Genomic DNA, 22,032 nt, shown 5'->3' with positions numbered 1-22,032 from the left:
TCAAAATTATTGCCAAAAGTTAAACATCCATCGTACGGACTGAGGGTTTGTGCAACTTGTGTTCGTGGAAACCAATTTGCATATGACATACTGTTCTCAAATTTCAAGTGATATTTCATTAATTCAGAATAACTGTTTCTTATCGTTGCTGAATAATTATACGGACGATATAAGTGATGTTTTTAAATTACTGTTAAAGGTATAAAATTGTAATTTTATATTAATTAGCAATAACTTCTCAAATAAGATATTTGGATATTTTTGTGTTTATATTCTCGCCGCGAACAATCATTTGCTAATTAGTTACAAATTTACTTTAACGTGAGAGCCTTCTAACTGCTTATCTTCTGATAGGAAACTGATTCCAGAATATCTTCTGAAGATGCATTTGCCACTTTCACCGCCTTGAATTGAAATTAAATGAACTTGAATATCAATTGCCCGGATTTGAACGTGTTTCAAGTGGCCGGCGGAGCAACTGCCGCTCTTAACACAAAACGGATAGAAATTAATTTGACGACAATTTCCACACGATTCCATTGAGAATGCTTGAGCTAATCCGGTGGAAAGTATCTAAATCGATAAAAGACAGAGGCAAAACAAAACAAGCAAAGAATTGACATGAATATGTTCAGAAACTTATCGTTTCGCGAGGCTTTCTTTCCTCCGAGACAAACATTGTAAAGAAACGTGCTTTTTATGAATGAAATTCTGCTACACGTCCACCAACCCATATTGGCGCAGCGTTGTGAGATCAGCTCCAAAACTCATCAATCGCAGAGGCCTTTGCACAGCTGTACGCCATTTCCTGATTATTAATTTTTTTAAATAAATTATATCATTACTTATTTTATCAAATAAAAATACTCAGTCCTACACTAAAACGAATAAGATCTGGTTCACCTCTCACTCATCACTAAGTGATGGAAATAAATAGGCGGAAGACTTTTACTGAAAGATATTCCACAAAACAAATCAACAATACCAATACGTGATCTTATTTAGTTTGTTAGAATTGGAGTTTTCAACAACAACATGTTTTTTTTTTTATCGGTGCGGTTTGTCGTTCAATGTTTATGTAAGTTATTTATATAATGTTTATTATTATAGTTTCGATTATTGTATTCTTGTAGAAATATCGGTACATATGTATGTATAATAAAATCTATTAAATAAAATTATTTTAAGTTTTGTCGTGATAAACACTTTTTTTCGGGCATAACATTTTAGTTCCCAATTTAGGTGGCGCATTGGCTATGTAAGGAATAGTTAATATTTCTTACAGATCTAGTACACTTACAATCAAGTGGCCCGTTTTCCAGTATACTGATATTATAAAAAAAACGTTATTGCTGAGCCCTTCTCTCTTTGAACGACGTACGTATGTTAGACAATCATTGAAAACTTTTGTAGGTAATGATTTATTAATATTTGTTATATAAAATTTATTATGTACTGTTGTTTGTTTGTTTCTATGAAAAATAAAACATTTATTTTAGGACCATTTTTCAATACTTTTCTCTACTCCGAATACGCATGTGAGGATTAACTTACAAACAAACAACCATGATAAGAATATCTCGAACTATCACATGAATGACCTATTTACAAACACAAATTAAAACATTAGCCAAAGCATTCTTTAAATAAAGTTCTCGAACGCTCTGACATTCTTATCTTTAATTTTTAGACTATTTTGCGTATTAAGACATAGATTTGGTAAGTGACACATCTGTGATTTGGTAAGACTTACAAACATATCATATATGACTTACACAGCTTCTAAAGTTGGTGTACAGGGAATCCTTTGCGCAACATGTACGGTCGTACAATTAACGGTGTAAGCGTACCAGAACTGTGCCCTGTTATTCAAAGGATTCTCAAAGTCAGACACCCACGCGGAGTTGTTTACACAAAATTGTTGATTATATAATAAAAATATTTTAGAAAGTAACAATAAGATTACACAAATATTATAATATTTGTAATTGTTTAGTTATGAGATCCGTAGCTTTGGAAAGCCACTCAATGAAATCGCTGCAGGCGTTTGTTAAGTAAAACTAAGCATTTGAACATAAGATACCGTTTATTTTATAACTGACAACCACAATCGACTTCACTTGGCTTTATAAAACATATAATAATACAGCTTTCTATTATGAAAAATAAGACAAAACCAAAGCGAAACGCAACTTGCTTGTGGAAAGTTAAAAAAATATATTAGTGCGTTATTATTAAAAACTTGTACGACCTTATTAATTTGTTTTTGTCTTTTAAAAATACACTTTGAATGGAGATGGAGATAAAGATGGTATTGGGAGGTCTCGACGCCCTTTAAAATCAAAATAACACCAAATTTTGCCTACAATAATGTCTGGGATAGCGATACGGGAATATGTTTCATATGTCCTACAAACATTAATCACGGTAACCATTTACAAATATAATATAAAAGCGAAAAATTAATTGCAACGTTAACTATATTAACAATAAGCGTTTAATTTTAATGGAAATTGTCTGGTGCTATTTTACAATTTGGACCCGAAGCTTAAGATATTTAAATAAAGAATCCAAAAAGTAGATATATTACAAGTGAGTATATGATATGAGTGGTGGTACCATAGCTGAGCCAGTGGTGTGGGCAAGGCTGGGCAGTGCACCAGAGCCACCTTTTTTTTTAAGGTGAGGCATGTAGGGACAATTTATGAAATAGATCATATTTCCTTACTACCAACACCAAATTTTATATATTTTTGCGTACTTTCATTCTTATTCTAACTAAATTATTATTATATTTTATATAACAATGACAAAAAAAGTTATCTTACGTTTCTATACGTTGGCGATAACTGTACCGATCAATGTAACGCTACTCGCGGCCTTTATACGCCTAGCTACACTACTGAGCTGGACTCGATAATAATAATATCATAATATTTATCCATATCTTGTCCCATAACGGAGTGAACCTCTATAAATGTATATATATCTAACCGGAAAACTCGCCTTCCACTGTACAGCAGTAATCACTATTACTGTCAAGTACTGTAAGACTAATTGATAAAGTTACAGAAATATGATGATATAATTAGCCCTTGGAAAGACGGCTATTATAAAACATTATTGTCTTAACTATATACGTTGCTTAGCCGCTGTTTAGTAAAACACCGATTACTCTCTTTCTGTTATTATTGATTTGACATTTGAAAGAAGACACAGCATTGTTTAACCATCCGCTAAACAACGTTTATAAGTAATGCCGTACATAAATAACTTAATTATAAAATATGAAATTAAAATATATAAATAAAAACTTAATTGAAAATTAAAGATAAAAATCTAGTATGAAAATTACATTATGATATTAATACCATTTTCGCAAATCAGGTATAAGCCCGGCTAGCTCAGTCGGTAGAGCATGAGACTCTTAATCTCAGGGTCGTGGGTTCGAGCCCCACGTTGGGCGAATATTTTTATTATTTCTCTTGCTTCAAAAATACGTTGTACAAACAGATATGTGTAAAGACCACATTGTTAATGTTATAACGTCGTAAAATTTTCGATGCGCAAATTTTGCTCATTATATTAATTTTATTTACCGATAAACGATACAAAACTCAACGGTAATCACTGTATTTAATATTGCAATAAAAAAAAAACAATTCTGAACTTCGATCTTATAATCTTTTATATAGCTATTTTAACACAGTTACGGAGTATATAAAATATTTTTCTTAACTATAATTTATTTTACAAGATTGGTTTTTTTTTTCACAATAATATTTTAAATTTTGAATGTAGTATAAAAATACAAGACTTTTTTAACGAGTATGGCTATTTCTGAGTTACCAAAACCAAGACAACCATTTTATTTTAAACTTCCGCTGCAACTTAATAAGTTATATAGTTTTTATGTATTAATTTATATAGTACAAATAGTCATTATGTACACTCAAATAGCGGATCTTAGAGGATTTTCGACATAAGCCATTCCATTCGGGCGAAGCCGCGAGATTTGCTAATGTAATTTCGTTTTATTAGTTTTATATTTTTATATAATCTTAACCAAGAAACTATTCATTCCTATTATTTTTTCTTCATCTAATTGAACGTTCGAAAGAGCCTTAGTAATATATGTATGGCGTATGTATGTAATAGTGTAGTAATGTAGTAATAATATATAAGAATGTATCCCAAACGCTAAGCTACCATGACTAATGTGAAAGTTTTATGTTATTTAATTAATTTTAGGATAATACCTAAAAGCTAGCTTACGAACTTGCGTATTACGATCGCTAAGCAAAAAAACTTTATACCCTAATAAATTATTTATTCCATTAATATTTTTATTAATTAACTGTTATTTACCTGATGCTTATGTAACTGCGGACTATAAAACTAAACAAATATACATTTTTTGTTACGGTGATTATAACTATAACAAAAATATATTAATACTAGTAAGCCTTTATTTGGTCATATACTGCTAACAACAACAAACAAAAAACACAATTAAAATAAAACAAGCAACTCATAATCAACAAAAGAAGCAGTGTGACGTCACAAGTACGTTAAGTAAGTAAATATTATTTTTTGTATAACAAATAAAAAAAATGTTAATATACTTTTGTTATTAGTATGGGTAATCTGTAAGAACAAACTCGATGCTCACCGCGGAAATCGGTCATGAAATGTCCGATAGGCGATATTGACCATTATAATCATAACATATTAAGAAGACACGCATCAAAATAGTATATCACCATAAGTCGGTTGTCAACATTTCACGGTTGAGTAACGAAATGAGTTCTTACAGCCCTACAGCCTATGTTAAATAACTAGTGCACGCAATTGCGTATTAATGAACAATATAAACAGTAAGTTCAAAACTAAGCCGAGTATTACCCAAGCCCGTGAACAACAAGATACAAAATATGTTAACATTTGAAAGGCTCCGTTATGAATGGGAACTATGTTAGAATACCATTTACAAAATTATACTAAAGTCTACACTTTGAAGAGGTTACTTAATGTAGATGAGCGTTTCTCAATCTTTTAGTATTCAAGATATGAACGTATATTATGTAATGTTTAAAAAAAAAAAAGAATCGATATCAAATTACAGACTACAAACTACAGACATATTACAGAAACAATAAAAATATATTGATTTAAACAGTTTTACGAAAATAGGAATTTCGTTATTAATATTTATATATATATATATATATATATATATATATACATATATATATATATATATATATATATATAAATATTATATATTTATTACTCTATAGAATTATAATAATAATTATTATTATATATTTCTTGCTATTTGAAGTTCTTATAATGATATCAATACAAGACTAAAAACTTTGAAATGTAATTTAAATGTAAATAATACTGTTTATTAATATATAAAATAACATAATAAAAGCAACATTTGGAACTAAGATGTTATGTCCCTAGTGCCTGTTTATTACATTGGCTCATCCACCCTTCAAACCGGAATTCAACAATATCAAGTATTGCTGATTTTCGGTAGAATATGTGATGATTGGTACCTACCCAGAGGAGCTTGCACAAGGCTCTACCGCCAGTAGTCCTCAAATATATATATATATATATATATATATATTTAAGAGATTGCTAAATATAAATTGATACGTTTCTAATTTTTGAATTCAGTTGTAAACGTTTCATAATCCGGTGAAAGTGATGACAATATAAGAAAGTAAATGAGTAATAATTCACATTTTTATAAAATCTGGCTTTTAGAAAAAATATAGAATTTTTTGTTGTTAGCATGAAAGTTTTACGAGCAGATATAAAACACGTCAGCCGTATCTTATTGCCATTGTGCTCCCAACCGTCTTAAGTTGTCGACTAATTCACATTCAAAAATTCAGCACACAACAGGAGAGTAGCTGTTCGCGATGTCGTATACTGGGTTATATTGACGTTGTGATCCCCAAATATATTTTATTTATATTTTGTCAACTTCTTTCTGAACGACAAGAATGTGACAAAAAATATTTTAATTCGAATTAAGCGTTCTCTTTATTCACTTTGAATGAAATATATATATTTAAGTTATTAAATATAATACGTTGCGTTGCTAAACGTGTCCGTCTACCGTAAATACGTCTTAAATGTCACGAAAGTTCTGTTCAGTTAATGTAAGTTACCACTTTACGAATAATACAGCAATGTATTTTTTCTTGATATTATAAAAGTAAAGAGGTTTTATTACTTTAAAAAAATGAGTTATATTTTTTTCATGAATTTTCTCTTTTTTTTTTCTTTTTTGTAATATTTAAGAAACGAGTCAAATTCATCTTACATTAATTCCCGAGTTTTGAAACCGTTCTCTTCATTTTTCTATCATCGTGTGATATATATTTCTAATATAAAAATAATTGTAATTAAAAATGCATTTTACGCAAGACTGATATTTCTTGTTAAGACTGATCTTGTATTCAAAATTAAATAAGCGTTACGAAATGGCGTGTCATCTATTATATAACCATTTTAGATTTAACTGCTCAAACTCGATAAGGTCACATGCCCGATCAGGGTCAAGCATCAATGCCTTTAAATACTTCATTTGTCACGATCTTAGAACAAAATATATAACGAAAATGGTATACGAAAAATTATATCCATTGTTATTGTCAGTTTTACTGCCATACTTACTGATTAATCGGTACTAATTGTTCTAGCGAAGTTTTCTATTATTATAATATTGATTGAAGGAACGCACCAACGGCTTGGATTTAAACACGTCACTTAGAGTTGTATTTAATAACCACTGAGCTATCTCGTCTCTTTATTAACTATAATAATATTCGAATGGGCAAACGGGTAAGCCATCTACGTTCAGATTCATTAAAACTAGTTAGGAATTACTTTCGAAGGTTCGGAGGCGTGGAGGTAGCGGAGAGTACGGAGGGACAGGTATACTTTCACACAACGCAAGTACGTGAGAAACTTCACATATGTCCAAATATTACATATAAAAATTCATTAAGTGGCAAAGGAAATCGATATCCCAACATTGAATTAAATATTTAGGAAAGTACTACACCCGCTTCCATTGCCTTGTTGCTCTAGTAATTACCTTATAAGGGTGTATGCCGAGGTCCTGGATTATATATATAAATGATAAAAAATCGTGGAGCTACTATGTGTTCATTATCTACTAGGACATGCATATATTTAATTGTTTTTCATTGACTTTGTAATTAAGGTATGAAAAAGAGTAACTAATGAGTTTCTTGTATCTTTTTTTTCATTCCATTAAAATTTAAAAAACCAGTAGCATTAAACAAAAGAAACGAGCCACATAAAACAATATTTACAAAAACAACAATAAGTTGTACTACAAATAGTTTATTTGCAACTCACATATTTTTCTTTTCTTTCAGGAACAGAAACATAAAAACATAAACAACATTTGAGCATTTCAAATGTTTAAAATCGCTTATCATTGATCGATAACTTAACCAAACAATGAACGAACGAACTGTGAAGATAACTCTAAGTAAATAGCGATAAGGAGATTTATTCCATTTGAAACGATTTAGAATGCATACAACTGCACACTTAAAATTACAAAAATATAATCTGAGATTTCCAAATTGATAGCTAACAAACGAGTATTAGTTAGAAATGGTCGTTTGACTACTTGCTAAAATGTATATTATAAATGTCCTTCAGACCGATTTCGGCCACTGTGGCCATTCTCAAGAGAGATTAGCCAACTGCGCAGGAGATATTATAGTGCACAAGTGTGTGCGCAAACACAGGTACAATTTCTATTCCCTAACTTTCATAATCCGATGGGACGGCAATCCGAAACGACCGGAAAGAGTTCAGGCACGGGACCAACGGCTTTACGTGCTTTCCGAAGCAAGGGATTGAACACACTTCCAACTTCCAGACTCCGGGCTGCTACTGAGATTCTTGAGTTATTGGGTTTTTCTGTTATTTCTAACAGAAAAACCCAATAACTTTTTATTCGCCCGACTTGGGAATTGAAACCAGGACCTCCGGGTCTGCGGCCTTACATCAAATCAAAATGTATATAATATCCTAACCTGAGACATTTTTCACACACGGCCATCTAACCCCAAATTAAGCTTGTACTATGGAAACCCGACAACTGATATACTACATATACTATTTTTACTTTGTAAATACATACTTATATAAATAAATAAATATTATTTGTAGTCGTAGTCTGAAGTTTAAATCACATTTAAAAAATGTATTCGTATGTTTTCTTATTATTCGACTGTAGACTATAGACTTATGATTCGATAAAAGTCTACATCTCCTATGTAGACTTAAATAGAATAAAATAGCTTTGAGTTAGTATGCGTAGGTTTTAATTTCGGATTTCTCGGTAGCATGCGAAAGCGATCCCGTTGCGCTCCTCGTTAAGACGGAAAGGGTACCGCTGGTTTTTTTAGTGGGTATTCCGATGTTCGGGGCGCATGCGAGCCCCACATACCCATTGTTCCCGTGGGGGAAAAGCGCAACGCGTTTTTCCAGTGTGAAAAGGTTTTAATTTCAGATAAATAATAATTTAATTGTATTGTAACTAACATAACTATTTATGGTTTATCTGCATATATTGACGATTTGGAACTGCTTTTATCAACCTTGATTAAGCAATATTGCGTTTTGTATTATAAGATAGTTTACAGGAAGCCAGATTTAACTATCTATGTATTTATATAAATAAGTGACATAAAAACTCAAAACGAACGGGAACCGACGTCGTCACTCCACTTGGCTTAGCGTGTTCGTTTGCATTGATTTTCACAACATGACAATTTCTACGGGGCCTATCAAAACATATTTGCTACATTTTTATTAATATGTCCCTACCTGACTTCACACCTCTTTACGGTTTTAAGTTATATAAAAAAGGGGTCAAATGAGTCAAACATTTGCGATGACAGTTCACTTTCGGTACGCTCAATTGCGTTGCACTGCTGTTGCGATATTTTGGCATATAGAGGTAACATATAGTTACTGAGCCGAGATGGCTCAGTGGTAAGAACGCGTGAATCTTAACCGATGAACCGTGGGTTCAAAACTGGGCACATGTGTATTCCACCAACCCACATTGGAGCAGCGTGGTGGAATAAGCTCCATACATTCTCCTCAAAAAAGAGAGAGGAGGCCTTAGCCCAGCAGTGGGACATTCACAGGCTGTTACTGTACTGTATAGTATAGTTACTGCCCGTGTGTTCCTGTGTGAGCTATCCTATCTGTCTTTTTCTGTTCTCTTGACAAAGTGTAAGCAACATTTCAATGATCAGAGTGGTTTTAACGTGAAAACATTTTATACTAATAAACAAACACACTTTTGCACTCATAATATAAATATATTATACTCAGCGAGCTCGCTAACAGAGTGTAGAGTCACTTTAAACAATATACAATATTTGATGTCGCAAGCTGAAACACTCTGTATATACGGTGAGAACGCAGAGTCTCATTTGCTGAATTTGAATGAAAATTTGAATGACAAAAATGTTATAAAATTTTCTTTAACTTAAGACTTATGACTTAAAAAATAACACAATAAATAAATATTCGCATATAATAGAATTCAATCGCCAAACAGTAACAGCCTCTTAATGTCCCACTGCTGGGCTAAGGCCTAATCTCCCTTTTGAGGGGAAGGTTTGGAGCTTATTTCAATCTTAATCGTCACAACGATAACTGAATATGATCACCATTTCAATATTCTCGCCAACAACATTTAAAATGGAACACGATTGTAATTTCAAATGTTTTGACATTAAGCAATAATTAATATCATTAATTCACAAAGGTATTTACTTGTATATATTAGGAGATCAGTTACAGCGCGCCTGAGCCGGGCGTGGTGACTTGGGCTCAGTCGTGTAAAGTGGGGACCTTCACATTTACGGAACAACGGAAGTACGTTAACTAATAAATCATTCAAATGTTACGGTCGGTATGCTTGTTACGCTATACACTAGAATATTGTACTAAATTTTGCTGTTTCTATAACAGTTATTTGCTTGTTATAAGAAATGACAATTGAAATATATACATAAATATGCGAAGATATATGATTTGAATTTAATTATAAATTCCTGCAAAACAAAGAACAAATTCCAACCAGATGCGGAGATGAATTGCTGTCGTTTCTGATATAAAAGAACATTTATTCTATTTCCTTGCCTGCTGCTATGCTTAACATACGGAAACTATAAAATGGTACTTCTATGTATCAACATCAATTATTGATGATAAATAACTAAAGTCTAAATCTAAAGCTACCCTTTTTAATCCAGAACATTAGTAAGATATGGAATACAACAAAATTAACATATCCCTAAAAACGAATATTTAAAAAAAGATATACTTCAGTATTCCAAAGTCCCTCGATGGCTCGCCGATAAAGTATAGACTTTGGTTTTGCTCATGAGCGAGGTTCGTGGGTCGTACAAATAAAAAATGTTGCTTTGAAAAAAGTCTGAAGAACTGTCTGCATCACCCTTATATTAAAAATAAACTGCAAGTTAAATCACCGAAATCTTACCACAAGCTCGCTTATATAATACAAACAAGCTTATAGCTCGCTCGTTCATTCGTTTTTACTTTTTTTTTCGACTCAAACATCAAACCATTATAAAAGTAACATCAAAAATCAAAATCGTGACAAAACAATCGAGCGATCGAAATTCTTTGACGGCCCTTTCTTTAAATAAAAACATCCGATATCACCGTCAGCGAAAGTTAATGAATGAAATATTTGTCTTTGCGGAAGATGCATGCGTTCTCACTTTCTACAGAAGTACAGTTTTTAGATACTCTCGTGGGATCGATTTAAGCTATGCTAATTTATGTCATTTATTATACTCGATTCCATCGCAGTCAAAGAGGGTAATGATGTTTCTAAACTTTATATATTTATGTATGTTACTAACTACAAAAAGTGTTAGTTACTAGCTAGTCGACCCGGAATCACACGGATAGAATAAGTGTATATGTAAAATGTATATTAAAGACAAACATAAAAAGAAAAAAATCTTGTTCTTTAGACGTCGAGCGTACACTGAACAATCGACCAAAGCTTCATCACAATCGAATGATTGGCTTAGGAACACATAGAGAACAAACAGAAGCATCCGTTTTTATTTGTATAGACAGACTAGATAAGGCCAGCTTTCCCCGCATATAAGAGGATTGGTGTTAAGTACCCGATGTCTTTTTCTGCAACCCTAACAACGTGTATCAAAATTTCACGATGATTGAGAAGTTAAGACGTGAAAGAGTCCAAACAAATAAATAAAACAAACTCGCTTTTGCAATTATAGGTAATGTTAATAAGTATAAATCAAAATCAAAATTAATTCTTTAAGGCTTGATATTCGCAAGGAATTATGTTGATACATTACTAATTATAAATTGTGTGAAATTATAAATGATTAAGTTATGTTATTAATGTGTACCTAATTATACAGTTTCACATTATTATTTTTATTTTATAAGTAGACTTTAAAAAGATGGCGGTTATTCACTTATACAAGTACAACATTATCTTTATGTATATGTTTCTCAATAGCTTCAACAATTGTGATCTCAATAATTTATTTTTGTTAACTTTAGTTTAAAAAAATATCCACCCTTTAGGGTGTGGAGTGAAAAAAGGATAGAAAGCTAATAAATCTGTCATGTAGTGTCTTTAATAATATAAGGTAGGTATAAAATTCAACAATTATTTACCACTAAAAGTTAAAATACAAAAATAATTTTAATGAGACTAAGAGAAAATTACTACGAAAAATTGCTTGTATGTACATTTTAAATAAAACAACTGGTTAGGTATTGTACGTATTATTATTTTTTTCGAAGTTTCTACAGGCAACATTTAGAAATTATAATTAGATTAAAATCGCTTATGTAGTTAAGAAGAAAATAATTATGTTATTAACATGTAATTTAATGAATACCTCCACTTGATATCACTGAGAGAAATCTTAGTACAAACTGAAGAGTGAAAGCCTAAACAAAATACAATAATTTCACATCGTAAATAACACAAAATATAATAATTATAAACACATTACACGTTATAAGCGTTATTTCAAATCGCCTAACACGTGCAGAATAACAGATAAACATACTATGAAAATCTTAATAACTTTATTTGCATTATTATTTAACGATCCATTCAATTATATTTATACAAAGAAAATTGTCATTAAGTTTAGAAAACGAATGTTCTATGTAATTGTAAATGGACACGAGCTATGTACCGACGTGAAAATTCTTTAGTCATTCAAGATCTTAAAGCGCAAACTTGACGAGAGAAATCTCTACATTACGAGGTAACCCGTTTCTATAGTAATCATTATGAAGACAATTGCGTTGTGGTTATTAATATTGTATTTATTTTAAGGTGTATATATTAACTTTTCAGAATTTAGATTTTAAATTCCCAAGTATATAGTATCAAGGCTATCAACGTAGTTGTATACGATTATCTGTTTATTTATTGAATTAGGTTCACAGACTGAATAGGTAAGTGCTCAGTGATAACCACCGCCTATAGACTTTAGCGCTGTAAGAAATACTAACCATGCCTTACATCGCCAATGCTCCACCAACCTTCGAAACTAAGTTGTTATATCCATTGTGGCTACAGTTACACTAGCTCACTCACCCTTTAAACCGTAACACAACAATACTCAGCTGTTGGGTGGTAGAATATGTGATGTATGAGTGGTATCTACCCAGACGGGCTTGGATGAAAGCCCTATCACCTAGTACATTAATTATATTTGTTACGAAATAAAAAAAATACGGACAAAACCAGAAATGTATCAAATACAAGTAATGTAAATTGTTGAGTAATGACTTTTAAAACGAACAGAATAATTCATTAATTGAATACCAAATTACACGAGAATGGTCAAATTGACCGTAAATTCTTGAGATTAAACGAGATTCAGGCTTTGACCGATAAAACCATATTTGTATGTTTAGAGATAAATTTGTTTAGGATCGTGGTGTAATACCGACCGTCTAAGGTATGGAAAAAACACAAGTTTTTCAAGTATTGAGCTGGTACGTTAAATATATCATGATATGGAGCCAGTGTAATTACTGATGTAAGGCCAACTTCAATTCCATAGCTTGTGCCACTGATAACATAATGTACATATGACTATTGCCTCTCTCATACCTTAAGAGCCTGAAAATATCCCACAGTTGGGCTTAATCTTCCTCTCCTTCTAACTAGGCTCAATACGAATTAAGCACTTGAAAAATCAGTGGTGCTTGCTTACCCTGGTACCTGTAATTTTTGGTTAAGTTTCACTTGTTTTAAGCATTATATTCACCTTCCCTTTCATCGCCAATGCCCAATCGACCTTACTAACCAAAAATAGAGTACGATTAGAAAAAAACATATTTATTAATTATGTGATGTCAGATAATTTAAATGAATAAATTAACTTTGCGTTGCATTTATAAAATTTTCTTGCTCTAAATAAATACAATATTATAAAACAAAATTTATAAATACTTTTACTTTTGCAGCTGACTGTACAATTGTGCTCAAATAAATACTCGAGCGTGTAGCCGGGCTTCAATACGTATGTTACTTATTAGTCTTATTACAAAAACTACATAACGATTATCTCATCAAACCAGATACAGCCTCGCCCCGATATTTTCACTATCACTATCGTGAAAATCGGCAAAACCGATCTTATCTCTCAGGGGATTGAGTTAAATATCAATTGAAGTTTTATAATTAAATTAACGTTAGTGTACCACATGCTAGATTTTGATAAGTTGATTAAACGAAACACTTTCAAATATTATTTCCGCTTTCTATGTAATGTTATTTTTTCCTTATCTACTCTATTTTGAGGCCAGTGGTTAATGTTTATTTTTTATTGTCGCCGAGATGGTCCTGTGGTAAGAACGCGTGAATCTTAACCGATGATCGTGGGTTCAAACCCGGGCAAGCACCACTGAATTTTCATGTGCTTAATTTGTGATTATAATTCATCTCGTGCTTTACGGTGAAGGAAAACATCGTGAGGAAACCTGCATGTGTCTAATTTCACTGAAATTCTGCCACATGTGAATTCTACCAACCCGCATTGGAGCAGCGTGGTGGAATAAGCTCCAAACCTTCTCCTCAAAAAGAGGAGAGGAGGCCTTTAGCCCAGCAGTGGGACATTCACAGGCTGTTACGGTACGGTTAATGTTTATTATTTTTTTTTACTAGTTTTCGCCTGAGGTGTAAGAGGCCGGGCACGTGTAAAGGGGGGGGGGGGGGGGTGTCGTCAGATATTCCCTACGACTTTTTATGTACTCCTGTCAATTTATATGTACAACTTGAGGAATTAAGATGTGAAAGTAAACAAATAAGCAAATTCCATTTTGATTTGATTTAAAATAAAACGATATTAAAAAAAAAAAACATGCGGCTCATTTTGGCGTCAGGAACATTTCACTAACAAGCGTTACATTTACAGGCAACCTTAATATTTAACTCTCATAGCACCAGAGGTATTTATGTAACATCAAAATAATAGACGCATCAAAATAGCTTAAGTTGGTTGTCAATATTTCAGGAGTGAACTACAAAATGAGTTCTTACAGAATAGCAGTATTCTCAGTAGAGCAGCGAGGCGAGACAAATGTGACAATAACGGGTATTACGGTAGCCACTACTCGGTAAAATAACAGAGCGCTTAATCAAAATCTTACCGCTTCTAATAGCTACTGAGGTTGTCCCACTGCACTAGGACACTGGTCTAGTTTAAAGCACTAATTGACGAACTGGTTGGCGTGGTTGGTAGATACTTGCCTTTCATGCCGAAGGTTGTGGGTTCGATTCCCACCCAGGACAAACATTTGTGTGCATAAACATGTCTGTTTGTCCTGAGTCTGGGTGTAATTATCTATATAAATATGTATTTACAAAAGAAAAGTAGTATGTGTAGTATATTAGTTATCTGGATTCCATAGCACAAGCTTTGTACAAGCTTAATTTGGGATAAATTAGGATAAGATGGCCGTGTGTAGAAAATGTCCCAGGATATTATTATTATTACTATTTAACCTGCAGTTTATAATACAAATTTATGAATCAACTTTGCAAGTTATAGGCCGTATGGGCTTACTCATGATCGTGATTACCACTTTCATTGAGGCAGTGTAATCAAAGATTCAAAAGAGATCTTAGTATTTTGTTTTAAACTAAAATTGAAAAAGTGCGTTTAAATAAATAAAAGTATTTTTTCCTTACAGTTTCACGCATCCATGTTATGTTCTAATTAAGGAAGCTATAAATATGACCTCGCTACAGGAATTTACCATTTTAAAGTCTATTACGTTTGTTGACTGTAGAATTTAATCAAATGCGGAAATTCCTTAAGAAATATTTAGCAATTAATCTTAAAATAGTTATAGTGCATTTTTGTATAATTATATGGATTCGTAACGGACGTGGATCACTAAAGGCTTTTAAGGCTGTCTTTGCTAGTCAATTGAATTAAGTTCATCAATTTTATTGTCTATTCAGATGTTTAGATTATGGCGGGGAATTGTATCCTTATAGATACACATTAATTAGTTATATTATAAAGTAATATAACTAATTAATGTGTATCTACTGGTGGTAGGGCTTTGTGCAAGCTCGTCTGGGTAGGTACCACCCACTCATCAGATATTCTACCGCAAAACAGCAATACTTAATATTGTTGTGTTCCGGTTTGAAGGGTGAGTGAGCCAGTGTAATTACAGGCACAAGGGACATAACATCTTAGTTCCCAAGGTTGGTGGCGCATTGGTGATGTAAGCAATGGTTAACATTTCTTACAATGCCAATGTCTAAGGGCGTTTGGTGACCACTTACCATCAGGTGACCCATATGCTCGTCCGCCTTCCTATTCTATAAAAAAAAAAAAAATAATATTATTACCGACGACTGTGACGACGCGGCAGGGAGCTGGTGGATAGAACTCATACGGCATCTTCCAGGGAGATTCTGGACTATACAATGGCGATCATAATAGAGATAACCCCATCATGGACAGGCTGACCGAATACCATCCAGACCAGCTTAGTAATCCAGGATCCCACAAGATCAACTGACAACAATAAGGAAAAAACTGAGAGAAAACAAGATGAAGACAATACAAAAATAAAGAAAGCAATCGAAAAATGTTGATTGTGATGCTGCCTGGAAATAAAATGTTGTGTTCCGGTTTGAAATGTGAGCCAGTGTAAATACGGGCACAATTAACTAAGGATTTTATTGATTTTAACCCATGGTGTGACACAAGTGTGTAATGCCAGTGTAATTACAGGCACAAGGGACATAAAATCTTAGTTCCCAAGGTTGGTGGCGCATTGGCTATAAGCGATGGTTGACATTTCTTACAATGCCAATGTCTAAGGGCGTTTGGTGACCACTTACCATCAGGTGGCCCATATGCTCGTCCACCTTCCTATTCTATAAAAAAAAAAATGTATGGTCTAGTGACTGTCAGTGGAGGTTACCTTACCATCAGAAACAAAACATAAACAACAATAAAAAAAATATAACATCTACTTGACAAGGAATAATAATAATAATAAAATAACTTTATATATATAATAACTTTATATAACTTCTTATCCCATACAAAGTGCACGTAATCCAAGTAGGACGAAGTTAGTATTGATTGTAATTAAAAAATAATGCCTAATCTAGCAGAGCAGTCAAACGGTGGCATTGAACTTGTAACACGAATTACACGATCGCGATTTAATTATCATTCAGGTCAGATCGCCATTCCTATAATAATAAATAAGTGACAGCCGTTATGACCCACTGCTGGGTTCTTTGAAACTTATTTCACCACGCTGCTCGCATGCGAGTTGATGCACATCTGGCAGAACTTCATCCGACACATACAGATTTCTTCGATATGTTTTCCTTCACCGGTGAACACGAGACGTTTTATAAACAAACCAATTTTCTCCCGCGGCTTCGCTTGCGAGTAAAGGATACATAGATGTCAGGTTTAAAAAACTTCCTTTTTTGGGACTCAAGCTTGCTTCAAACTAAATTTTATCAACAGACAATAGCAATTGAAAACTTAGTCATGCTTATCCAAGCCCGAATTCGTCGATAACAATTATTATTACCAAAGTCCACTTATATTTTTTGTTACAGAAAAATGCCTTAGATTTATTTCAACGCCCCTAAACACGTTATTTTTATGGAAAGTGTGTAATCATATTTGTTACTCAACAAACTACGGCGAATTGAATGGATTCCAATGAATATATTATAGAAGTCGATAACATCGTGCAATAAGACGTGTTTTTTGTTTATATTAGAAAATATATATTATATTTTAATTTAGATACTTCTAGAAAAGTTATTACAAATAGATGAGAACAGGAGTCAAATAATTACTTATATAGATAGTAATGTTACCTCGCCTTTAAAATTTGTTGCAAAGTCTTTGATTAAAAGCTATGAAAGCCAACCTCTGCTTACATATCTGATATATATTAAAATTGTGGGTTAGGGAAATTATGGGATAGAAAAAAATATTTCCAAGACGATCGAGTGGCTGGAAGATTTGATTATTTACCTACGATAGCGGGTTCAAATCTGAAAAAGGGTTCAAACGCTTTTCTAATAAGTTTTCATGTGTTTATTTTTGTTTGAAAGCCTCGTTGGTCTAATGGCTAGATATTAAACTGCAAATCCAGAGATCCTGGGTTCAAATTCCAGGTCAGGTCCATTAGGGTTTTATGAGAGTGAATAAAAAGTGCATATGTGTTTGGAAACACACTTGTGCAGTTTAGAATATTTTGCTCATTTGGCTAAGAGATTTGGCTCTCTTGAGATGAGACGAGGATATCATCATTTTTGTTTATAATGCGAGCTTCATTTCAAAGCGTATATGAGAGGTTTATACTTTTTATGAGGCTGTGATACACCGGTCTAAACAGGTATTCAGAAAAGGAAAGTTAAATGCGAATTTAACAAATCTTAGCCGTGAACTTGAATATTTATGATTAGAAAATAGCCTCTGAATACATTAACAAATAGATCCTTATAATTTTAATGAGATTTGTCGGCTTTTTGTAATCACTACTTATTAATCTATATGACATATTTATATATATATATATATACTTCATAAAATTATAACATAATGGAAGGGCGAGCAACTCAAATCAAACCACGTGATAGAAGAAAACATATTTGACAAACTGTCTGTCTATGTAAGACAGACAGTTTGGCAAATAGCTTTACTTCAATGCTGGTTTGCACAAAATTCACCACCACCACACTTTTTACTCTGCCTGAAACTACACGGCCTGAACCTGAAGTATAACGTGCTTGATATAATCGCACAGATATCATAGTAGTAAACAGACACACAAATCTCAGCTCAGGATCAGCGTTCTCAACAACATCCTCAAGACGTGTTGCATATTAATTAGCGGACAGCTCTGAGCTACTTGTTCACATTGTTATAGTTTTGCAACGGAGAGCGGGGAAATAGAGCAAGACTCAGCATCTGTTGCGGCTCGCTGCGTCTAGCGTCTGTGAGCTCTGAACGCGTGTTATTGGCAGCGACTAACCACTAACTGCTGGAAATGGTATGTGTCATGAGCGTTGGTTTCGAAAATTTCCGACCATAAATTCTAATACTAGACTCGTTTAAAGTGAAATTTCTTCAGACACGATGAGTGAAATTTCAAGGTCGACCAGTGCAACGTTTAAATGTACCATTTTTCATGCAAAAAGTTTTTAATTCTGTCGAGAAAGAAAGTAAAATGAAAATTAAACGCATCAACAAACGATGCAGATTAATTATAAAGCTGAAATCTTAAGACATATAGGTGTATGTTTGTATTTAAGATACTCATAGCTGGCATGTCTGATGCTGTTCTCTATCTACCGATTCATATCAACGGAAAGGCTAAACATAGATACGAAGCTTCTAGTGTGATATAACGACAAGTACTTTGACTGTTCGACATCTCATTTCCCGCATCTACATTTCCAGCAGTTTTGCATGTTGAAAAAAAAACACTATATTTCATTTCTTCGAAATTTTAAACTGTAAATTGTAAAAAGTATATTCGACATAAAACTAAACTGTACTATTTATATTATAACCGATTACAGATTTTATTATCTGTGCTATCTCTGTATATATAAAGTTAAATAGTTTATTTGTTTAATCGCACGAATCTGTGAATCTACCAGTCTGATTTGAAATAAAATGTTTTGGCGTCGAAGTGCCAATTTATTAAGAAAGGCTTTAGAGTATGGTTATTTATAACTAGCTACAGTTCCGGCTTCATAAACTCCAAAAGTGGTACATAAACACATTCAAAACAGGCTTTAGATTAACTTAAGACTAACTATGCACAACTGATGACTGGAGAACACCCGAAACAGCCTGTGAATGTCCCACTGCTGGGCTAAAGGCCTCCTCTCCTCATTTTGAGGAGAAGGTTTGGAGCTTATTCCACCACGCTGCTCCAATGCGGGTTGGTGGAATACACATGTGGCAGAATTTCAGTGAAATTAGTCACATGCAGGTTTCCTCACGATGTTTTCCTTCACCGTAAAGCACGAGATGAATTATAATCACAAATTAAGCACATGAAAATTCAGTGGTGCTTGCTCGGGTTTGAACCCACGATCATCGGTTAAGATTCACGCGTTCTTACCACTGGGCCATCTCTCTGGAGAACACACCATTCCCAAATAGTTACAAAAAGAGGTAACAAAATATACAAATCAAAAATAAAATAAAAACAGAAATAAGAAATATTTAAATAAAGTACAAAAACAAACAAAACGATAATGAATTATACGCCTAAACACCTCATAAATCACTCCGTGCATTGGTGAAAATCGTATGAAAATTCATTCCGTAGTTTTTGAGATTATCGCATTCAGACAAACATACAGACGCGGCGGTAAACTTGGTTAGATTGACGACGCACGAGGTCGGAGTAATGTTTACCGCGGATAAAATCAAGTAGTTAATGTTTAATAAAATAACGTGTCTGTAAAAGAGAAAGATACGAACTCCGAAATTATTTAAACGTAAATTATATAAGTCATCTTGGTAAGTTGTCCGTTTGTCACTCACTGTTACCTGGCTGACGCATCCTGACCGTAACAAAATGATAATTATTTTTAATTTTTATAGAATCTGGCAAACTGCCACTGAGCCACCTCGCCTCTTATATACATCTGTATACAATATATATGTGTTCCATTAACGAAGTAATTGTTTAAAGCCGCTATACCAATTCTCGATACGTATACATAACTATAACCCTTAATCATTGAGTATCGCTAAGTCATACACCTGTCCTAAACTATAAAATCTATTTCTACAAACAGATGGGATCTATCAACCGAGATAATAATAAAAATACCAGAAAAAACATAGTATTAGTGACTATTCGAGTTATGTATTTGAAATAAGCCGCGTTTGAAATAGAATCACGCAGAAGCATTTAGTGACGTTAAATAACCAATGCTAGGGCTTCGTGGGAACATCAGCCTATATCTGGTATCGGGAGTCGAGACCGGAATAGGTACGTGCGACGATTCCGTCGCCGGCGAATTACTATCTTCTGTACGAACTAAGGACGCCCACATGTGGTAACGTTAGAAAAATATGTACACACTAACGACAAGTACTTTTAGTTATTAGTTATAAATTCTGAAGCTCGATTATTAAATTAAACTCATGCAAAAACCAATCTAAAACAGTTTCAACATTGTCAAAGAATTTTTTTATGACGGCTTCAAGAAAGTTTTGACATCATTGAAAGGTCAATAAATTTCTTTTTGACATCTTTTATTTCCATTTTTTCTCTTAATCTCAAATTGATTATATAAATTCATTTTCATTCATATTTATAGCCCAGATAGGCTAATAGATAGGTGAAATTAAGGGAAGCATCACTTAATGCGCATGTGTGTTTTCAAAATAATCGTGTTTAGTGTAGGCAAACGTCTTGTTAAAGCTGTGCGTGTGTGTCAAATATTAAATGCACACAATATAGCAGTGCGCAGCATGGATGAGGTCTTTTTCTATTATTAGGAAGTTAAAAGGCCGTTACTAATTTAGATTACATTTAAGTTTTGCTAGACCTTAAAAGCTGCACCTTTCAGTACGTTACAGTATCAATTAGTATAAATAAACAGGCTGTTCTGACAAATAAATAAATATACCAATACGTTCGTAATTGCCTGCGTGTAAGCGGCCTTATCACACTAACTACCGATCGATTCAAAATAAAGTACAACATTGTACAACTGATAATAATGAGCAGTACTCGTTTTCGAATGATGCATCTAAACGTTCCGATGATAAGTCTCTCGGATACTCGCTAAGAGAAAATATCTCGTTAACGGTAAAACTTTAAATGCTATTATTATTATTATTTAAAAGTGCTTTGCATTCATTCGAGTTCGATATTGCAACTTAACTAAATAGTCTTAATTATAAAACGGTATATATATATTATATTATATTACGCGACCGATTCAATAAAAAAAAAATATTGTTATTCGACGAATATTAAACCAAATTTTTTCCTTCTAGCAGTTCAAGCGTTATTAAATAACTAATCTAATCATAAAATTTTGCATTATAATACAACTAACTTTTAGACCATGCGCGCGTGAAATCTTTAAAGTTTATCTTAGTAAGTATAAAAGCCAAGCCACCCGTGTAAATGTAAATATGAATACTTCGTTTCTTGGCGTTTCTTCTCTAGTAGAATACACACTCTGAGCCGATGGTTTACTTTAACTAAATCGTTTAACTCGCCGGTTCAAGACTGCTTGTAGTTGCCTCATTCAATACAGAATATTCGATTAAAATCCGATAAATGATGTTCTTCTCCTGACCGTTTTCAGCCACGGCGGTCATTCTCAAAGGAGTCTAGCCAACTGCGCGGGACATATTA

General features: G+C 33.1%; 1 protein-coding gene and 1 non-coding gene across 3 annotated transcripts in view; one reads left to right on the top strand and one right to left on the bottom strand.

The window, feature by feature from the left end:
• LOC126771060 (uncharacterized) overlaps positions 1-22,032 on the bottom strand; it is a 125,869-nt gene that overhangs the window by 86,585 nt on the left and 17,252 nt on the right. The window lies entirely within an intron of this gene.
• Trnak-cuu (transfer RNA lysine (anticodon CUU)) lies at positions 3,394-3,466 on the top strand. The gene has a single exon. It is a non-coding gene; the product is annotated as a tRNA-Lys (tRNA).

Source organism: Nymphalis io, chromosome 1 (assembly GCF_905147045.1).
Source record: "Nymphalis io chromosome 1, ilAglIoxx1.1, whole genome shotgun sequence".
Taxonomy (NCBI): domain Eukaryota; kingdom Metazoa; phylum Arthropoda; class Insecta; order Lepidoptera; family Nymphalidae; genus Nymphalis; species Nymphalis io.
Note: the sequence above shows the minus strand (reverse complement) of the source record. Positions and strands in the feature narration are given on the sequence as shown.